This window comes from Xiphophorus couchianus, chromosome 23 (assembly GCF_001444195.1).
Source record: "Xiphophorus couchianus chromosome 23, X_couchianus-1.0, whole genome shotgun sequence".
Lineage (NCBI taxonomy): Eukaryota > Metazoa > Chordata > Actinopteri > Cyprinodontiformes > Poeciliidae > Xiphophorus > Xiphophorus couchianus.
In genome coordinates, this window is record NC_040250.1 from 12,566,101 (window position 1) to 12,574,327 (window position 8,227).

The 8,227-nt window shown below is 41.5% G+C and overlaps 1 protein-coding gene across 3 annotated transcripts in view; it reads right to left on the reverse strand.

Annotated features, from left to right (window-relative positions):
• Positions 1 to 6,068, reverse strand: part of LOC114139260 (protocadherin-1-like) — a 198,278-nt gene extending 192,210 nt beyond the window's left edge. The window contains exons 1-2 of one of the 3 annotated variants that reach the window (XM_028009074.1): positions 5,877 to 6,068; positions 5,420 to 5,796 (exon numbers count right to left, since the gene is read on the reverse strand). The gene's annotated coding sequence lies outside the window, so the exon portion shown is untranslated. Of the gene's footprint in view, positions 1 to 5,419 lie in introns of all 3 variants that reach the window. The other 2 variants (XM_028009072.1, XM_028009076.1) reach the window with 2 other exon arrangements.
• Between the last annotated feature and the right edge of the window lie 2,159 nt (positions 6,069 to 8,227).

The following is an 8,227-nucleotide window of genomic DNA, read 5'->3' on the forward strand; positions in this document are numbered from 1 at the left end:
AAACAATTCCTGGACCATTTCAGATTCTGTGATTTAGTTGCATTTCCTGATCTGACGTGACACTAAAGAATCAACAGTCTGAGCCTGAATTTATGAAACTCAACGTAACAGCTGTTGTTATGCTGTTGCATAACATCCAAAGCAGTAAACTGATTCCAAATGTACATTTGGTCAGGTCAACACACTGGTTTTAAAGGTAAGCTGTTTGTATTGTGAGACAGAAATACGTATGTCATTATTCGTAGAAGTAGTATGACAAAAACTCAAGGAAGGATGCAATTACTTGGATAAAAAGAATATTTGTTTTTCTTCAAACATAAGACAAACTAAAAAAGGTTCAATATTTCAGCTTTGTTCAGCTGTCCACTGGTGAATAATATAAAAAAAAGTAGCACTACATGAAGAATTACATTTTCAAAATAAAAGCTAATTTTGGGTACACCTACAGTATGTGGCTGCAATCATCAGATAATGAAAAACAGAAAACATAGACCAGAATAGAAATAAAAATAAACTTAGATAGGCTTTCTTCGTAGGAAATCGTATCAAAACTCAACAAATCCAATTCTATACACTCAGAAAAATCAGCGACTACATAAACTATTACCAGGTTGTACAAAATTTAGCAGAGGATCGGAAATGAGTAGCAGAACTAGTGTGAATCTTTGTGTTTCTGTATACAAAGTGATGTGTTGTATGTGTAATGTTCAGATGATACAAAAAATTTTGAACATTGCAAAACAGATAAGAATTTTCTTTTTTTTTTTTACCAAGTCGTACAGGATTTAGAAGCAACTTAAAAAATGGCAAATATCTATCTGCAATGTTCATATGTTTGGATGTCTGAAGAATATCGTGTTTTGCATTTTACTTTTGGTATTCAAAGTAAAAACTGATTTTATACCTTGATAAAACATTACTGCTTTTCTGTAAAAGGTTAAACGTGGTCATGAATCGGAATGGCAAAAACATGCCATTAAAACATTTTTATACCTTAATGTATAGTCAAACATAGAAAATAAGAAATTCTTTGACAGTGTTGAAAATAATGGAGTCTATATTAAGTTACCCCTCATAACTCCACAAGGATAAGTAAGATGGATAATGGATGGATGGATATATCTTAAGGCAAGATATTAATAATAAAGTATAAAAGAAAAAATAAGAGTTTTAACTTTTAAAATAATAAAGTGGTTTGTTATTTATGCATACTTTGGTTTTACCTCTACCTATTATGAGAAAAAACATTAATCATGTTGCAATTTAAAGTTTCACTCCTAGAATCCGAAAAAAAGTCAGTTGGTGATATATTTAAACAAGAACAATGACAGAACTTTTAATCCAAAAAGTTTACCAAAGAAGAAAAAAAAACAACAACTTTTTTTCAAACTGTTTGAACCAATCAGAAGATCCTGGAGGACACCGTTCTTTACCATTTCTCACAGGTTTTTCTTTTACATGCATCAATGATTCATGCTTCAGCTGAATCATGTAATATAAACACGCAGCGATGTGTGACAGCGTGAAATGACACCTGGTGCTCAGAGTGGGAGCAGGCCGCGAGGTCTCACTGCCTTTAACCAACAGGAAAAAATAATCAATAGAGTCTGGATGGTCGGGCTTTCAGCTCCACTTACAGCAGGAAGCATGAACGTGTGTCCATCAGTCCACCGGAGAAGCATCTCTGTAGGAAGGAGCTGCATCGAATTAGCAGAATGTTTATGATTCCCTCTAGAGGATTTGTGCTTCTAAAGAGCAACAGCAATGATGATATCAGATGTAGTTGCTGTGCATGATTATGTGTTTGAGTTGAACAGAGAGGAGGGAAGTAAAAAGAAAAAAAACAAAAAGATGTTGGATGGAAGAGTTTTTCTAGCACCACCATCAGGTAACATTCCCACCGCGACTCTGTCTGCCTTGTTAGAGAGGAAACCGAGGAGTGCAGCACATTTCAGGGCTGACATAAAACCTCTGTGACGTGAACCCACAGCGTTTTTACCCACTGATATGAGCTGGAAGGGTTGCAGCGGGAGTAATGTGCAGACTGTGGCAGGGGGGCATATCTACAATTTTTATTATAAAAACACACCGAGAAAAACCCAAATGGAGCTGTCGCCTCTACACTCTTCATCCTAATGGACTCAAAATGAAGCTGAATATGAAGAGTCTCATATGAAACCAGCATCTTACAGCCCGAGCGGAGGCAGTTTTCTCTCAGGAGGAAGCCGCGATAAGGCTGCATTTTACGGCATTTTACACTTGCAGCTTTGTCTTACCGTTGACTCAAGGAGAAAATATGAATAGTTTCACCTCTTCTGACTCTGTTTTGCTGACGTATGTGAACTTCAAATGCATCTGATTTGAAAATGCATATAAATAATCAAACCCAGGAGCAGAAAAAAGTGAGAAAGTGGTTTACATTTTTCTCAAAAAATATTGTTGTTGCTGGTGTAAAACACAAATCTGTGAGTAAGATGGCTACCAAATAGCTACAACCATACTATGCACCAGAGTTGATGGAAAGATTATTAAAAAACCCTGCAATAATCAGGTCTGGCACGAAATACCAGCATGAAAGTGAGTGCATTATTCGCCAGGTCAGAAAATGCTTTTGTCAGAAGAAAAATCTATATTTCTAGATTTGTAGACCATGTTTAATAAATCCTTCCGAAATGTTCAAGTTTTACACTTTTCTATGGTATTTGGAACCAAAGACATGCGTTTCGTCTAATCTTAGCTTTGATCCATGTATTTTTAACATATAAAAACAAAGCTTACAGTACAACAATAAGAAAAAAAAGGGCCTTGAATCATCTTTTATCTTAGGGTATGATCTCAATCAAAAAAGAACCGGTTGTATTTCATAATTCCAAATGAAATTCTCCCATTGTTGTGACTTATTTCCTTGTATGTCTCCTCCGACCGGATTTTGAGATGCCAGAAATGTGACTCATGGATTACACATCGACACCTGACGCCTGCATCAGTCTACCAACTGGTTGTTACCTGGACAGACAAAGTGAACAAGTGTGAGATTGTTCTTAGTTTGGGTTTTCTTGTTCTCTCTACCTGAACCATAGAAGAAGGCAAACGTGCCATGACATCTCTGAAGTCTGAAGCGTGGACAGCTTTTTTTTGCTCCTGAGCGGGAAAAGAAAAGGGGGGGTGTGCGTGTGTATGTGTGTGCGAGTGCTTTCATCTGACAGACTAAACCCATTTCCACTCTGCCAGCTCCCAGTTTAATGACGCCCATTAACAACAAGGCTCCCTCAGATCTCCAATTTTTACGGAGAAATGCACAGAACGGACTCCGCTCGACCTCCCATCTCTTCCTCCTCCATTCAGACTAATCCTCTTTCGCCTCGACCCCGCTTGCAGGGCCCCAGGAATCAGCACGTATCTGTTTAAGTGGTCGGAGCGGGACAGACGCGTCTCTAAATTAGAGGAGGCAGCCAGGAATCCCAGAGCTTGGGATCCCAACCTCAAACCCAGCCCCACGACACGGCGGCGACGGCAACGGGAGGAGCTCGGGTGATGGCAGGGTCGCCATCCAAACCAGCCGCAAACCTCACCGAGAGTATCTTCACATCCACTACGGATCCCAAAGATTAAATATCACTTTGAAGCGGCAGACATGGGAAATATAACGTAAAGACTGTGGTTCCTCTGAACCTCGGAGGTTTCTGTGGAGCTTCTGTTTCCACAGATTGCTGGAAGAGCATTTTCACACAAAAAAAAAAAAAACACCCTAAAGAAGTTCCACCAAGACACTTAGTGCCGTGTGTTCAAACAGAAGTGTCAAATGTTTTATTTGTTGTTTTTCTAAGAGTTGAAAATTGTGTGAAATCACAATATCAATCTATGTAACATCACAATTGTAAAATCCTGTTTTGATGCAACTTCTGGCACACTATTATATTTAAAATGCATTGCATTCACTCACTGCATGACTTAATCCCCACACCTGATAGAGACTCTAGTGGCTGAGACGCTGACGTTTATGGTGAAAGAAAAGATGATAAGGTACGAAAATGTGGCTTCATCTCAGTCAGTGTCAGAACAATATCATAATGAAATGTTTTCCTAATAGTTTTCTTCTTTAATTTCTTCCGGGAGGGTCATAGAGACCATTCTACTGAATCCCAAACTAGATTCTCACCCCTTCAGCCGCTTCATGCTGGATTTACACTGCTCAGATTTTGGAAATCAGCACTTGGTACACATATCCCTGCCAGACCAGCTCTGCCCCTGGACTTGGAACTGAATGCATGGATGTTTTAGGGTTTCAAGAGAAGCATTGAAAGCTTGTGTGGGGGGAGGCTCACAAGAAAAGGAAGAGATGAAGGAGGAAACGGGGTCAAAGGCCATGCATAGGAAAGCATTACATCCCTGTGAAGGGATGGCCACCTGTAAAAATTCAAAGGCGCCACAGCTGACCACAGAGCTCGCTGCTCCTGCTCTGTGTGTGCCAAGCAGATGCAGTTTGCATGTAAATACCAGACTCCCCCTCCCTCATTCCCTTCTCTCTTTCTCTCTCTATCAGCAGGACATACGCCCACCCTCTTTCTTTCTCTCCCTCCGCCACAGCAGAGGGAAAAGGCGGAGGAGGCTGGAAACCAGAGGCACCGGATGGACCAGATTCCCTGCAGATGACACATAGCGGATGTTTCGTTCCTTCTCGTCCACCTTTCGAGTGAAACTCTCTGCCTCTCTGTGCAGAGCAGCATCACAGGGTGGTAAATTTGATGCCACAGGTGCTCCTGGGGGGGAAGAGGGGGGCTCAGGTGCACAGAGATATGCGCTTTTGTTGGGAGTTTATGAGCACCTCTGGCTGAATGGACTTCCTAGTAGCATTAAAAAGCTCCCCTACCTCCCCCCATGAAGCTAAATGGACCCAAATGTATGATTATAACTATATCTCCCGCATTTGGACAAAATAGAAAAAAAAGACTCCGCTGCTCTTCCCTTTGGGAGCACTGTTACAGTTTCCCCCAGTTTGAGAAATGTTAAAGCTTGAGGAAGCTGTGTTTTATTACTGACAAACGGGGAGGTAATGCTGAGGACGGAGGGGATCGATACAGATCAATAGGCTCTGTAGTGTAACACACGTAAAAAACCCATCAAAGGAGATTACACGAAGAACATAGAAGGTAGGATGGCTTTCTCTCTCCCTCTATCGCCCTCTTTTTTTTTTTTTTTAATCAACAAGTGTTTTTTAAAACAGATCTGTCCCCTGAAGAGTGTGTTCTTTAATTAAGGCACAAGTGTGCCTTCATGCGAAATGGAATACAAAGTGAGTGCGCCCGGGCAAATGATGGTGCGTATCGCGTCCCGGATGCACTAGTTTGATTCAAAGAGGTTTTTATCCACGTACAGGTGAAATAATGAGACCTGAAGTGAAGTAATGTGAAGTTCCTACCTGGATCGAGTTAAAGACCCAGGTCTGGGCGCTCCAACGCCGGCTACAGGCTCTCGCTCCTCCGCGGTATCCAGACGCAGACGCTCCAGGACAAAAATTGTTTTATCATAAAGAATCCACAAGGTTGTAGTAAAAAATATATATAGATAGATATTAAAAAAGAAAAATAAATAAACGAACAAAAAAAAAAAAAAAAAGGATTCAGAGGCGAATCAAACAATCCAGTCACGGCTGTAGTTATTCCTCCAGTTTCTCTCAGTTTCTGTCAGTCGTGACCAGCGCTCTCCGGAGGCACGGCCGGACTCACTTACGGACCCCTGAAAGCGTCACCGGCGGCCGGATGGAAGCAGCTGCATCCTCCGCTGGTGGCACACTCTCTGCGGGATGAAGAGGGAGTTAGGGTGGAGGTGCTGGATGTGGACGGAGCACCGGGACGGGGAAAAAAAAAAAATCTTACCCTTTTCTCTCCCTACACACTTTCTAAAAAAAAAAAAAAGTGGAAAAAGAGTTCAAGCTGCTAGTAACGCAGGATTTCTCCGGTCCACTCTGGTCCAGTTTCTGGTCCTCGCGCGGTCCGGAACGGAGCAGGTCGCGCGGCTGCACCGTGAGTGATGAGAAAGTGGAGTGAATCCAAACCAGTGCGCTCGCGCTTCACTCCCTCTCCTTCTCTCTCTCCCCCTCCCTCACCCTTACACTCATTATACACTCCCCCATCAGGGAGGAGGCGGAGCGAGCATCCTCTTCATCAACTTCATGGATTTTCCAACATTTCCCCTGCTTTATTTTTTTCTTTTTCCTCACTTTTTTCCACACTTTTATAACGAGCTTTATTACAATAAACTTTGAGGTATCGAAGCTTTGATGCCGAACACACGTGCTTACGAGCAGAGCGTTCCGGACTGTCACCTGTCCTGCAGCCGCTCTGCCTGCATCTCTGTCCGAGTGCGGAGAGCGAGGAGAGCCGCCGTCTTCTGCGCTCTGAGCGCCACCTAAAGGCGGCAAGTGGCAGCAGCTCCGGCTCTCTTACTCCTCCTCTTCTTCCTTTCCCCATGCTGCCGCGGAGCGCAGGCGAAAGAGAGAGAGCGCGAACCAGAGTGTAAAACGCATAATCTGGATATTCTGATGGCCGCGGCCGCCGCACGAACCCCGCGCAGCAAGCGGCGCAAAAGAGACTGCGCACCAAAGCAGCTTTACTGTGCCGTGATATCACAAACAACACATATGGATTATGATTTTTTTCATATGGGGGGCCTCGGTTTCAGCGCATCTGCTTACAGACTTAATCCAAATGGAGCTGTCAGCTAGGGGGGGGGGGGGGGGGGGGAAGAGAAAAAGGCTCATTCTTTAGAATTTATTCTACTTTTATGGTCTCTCTGACAAGTGTCTGGCTAGAATCCCAGGAGACTACAGAACTATAAACCAAAGCACTAGAGTTCATAAAATACTGCAGAAATATGAACTGAATCAAAATGCAAAAGTCATGCATTATATTGATGTGGAAAAACAGCTTCAGCGCCCTTACAGTTCTTCAGATTTTTGTCACACTTAAAAAGCAATTTTTAAAACGATGATTTAATTCATTAACGGATAAATAGATATCCAAAAGATATATTGTAATATATAAAAACGTAATTGCTCCATAATCCTATTAAGATGTTATGCAACCCTTGGCAGGAAAAGCAACCATCGAACATTTGCGATAACTGGCAATGAGTCTTTCACATTGTTGTGAAGGAATTTTGGCCCACTATTCTCTGCAGATTTGCTTTAATTAAGTAAGCCACGTTGTTTTTTATTTCTTTTCTTCTTTTTTTCATTTATTTATTTAGTTCTTAGCCTGAGCGAGCTGAGGTCATGCCACAACATTTCAACAGGACTTAGGTCCTGTCATTCACCAGACCTCTTCAAAAGGTTCATTTTTCCCATTTGGGAGTGATGGCGGGTTAGAGGGGGGCATTGTTTATTTGTATGAGCCACTGAGATGTGGACTTTCTGGTGGGCTTGGATCATTGTCCTCCTTCATGACCAAAACACCCCTAAATACAGCTGGTATGTTTCATGCCAGCTGTAAAAGGAAAAGCCGAGGCAAGTAAGGTCAAGATTACTTTCCTCTGGTTCTGGAGTTGTTTAGCATAAATAATGTGACAACAGCAGTTCATGTCTTGTATATTGCTGTGTGTGAGGATGGGAGCTCGTACTGTGGCTGTGATCATCCCTGTTTGTGCACGTTTTATCGACCACCCTTTTTCCATCCATTCACCTTTCCATTCACACTAAGCTGTCTGTGAATCAAGGACAGGGGGCTGTTCTAATACTTGCAACAGGATATTAAATGCAAGAGAAGTTTTGTCCTAAAATGAAATTTCTTGAAATTTCATCAATGAGCATTTTATGTTTCCAACTAAAGTCAGTAATGTCACAGTTTTTCTTCCACTCAACTTCATACTAGCATGCTTGCTGAAGTATTCTTTTAACAGCCAGTGTTTAAAGCAATGACATATTCCTGCTGAACAGCTGTCTAGCAAGATCTTATGACTGTGTAGAACATAGCATATCTTATCAAAACCTAATTTTAATTTTAAAATGTTCTGGTTTTTATTTTTTTTTAAATAAACTGAATTATGGGTTTTCATTAGCTGTAAGCCATACTCATAAAATAAAAACAATCAGAAATAAACGCATTTGTTTGAAGAACACCTTTTGCCATATTGTTTGCAGTTAAATAGCATATAGTTACATTTTTAAGTTCAAAATCCAAAAACAGACATATAGCTTTATATAAACACACACCAACATGCATCAAATACA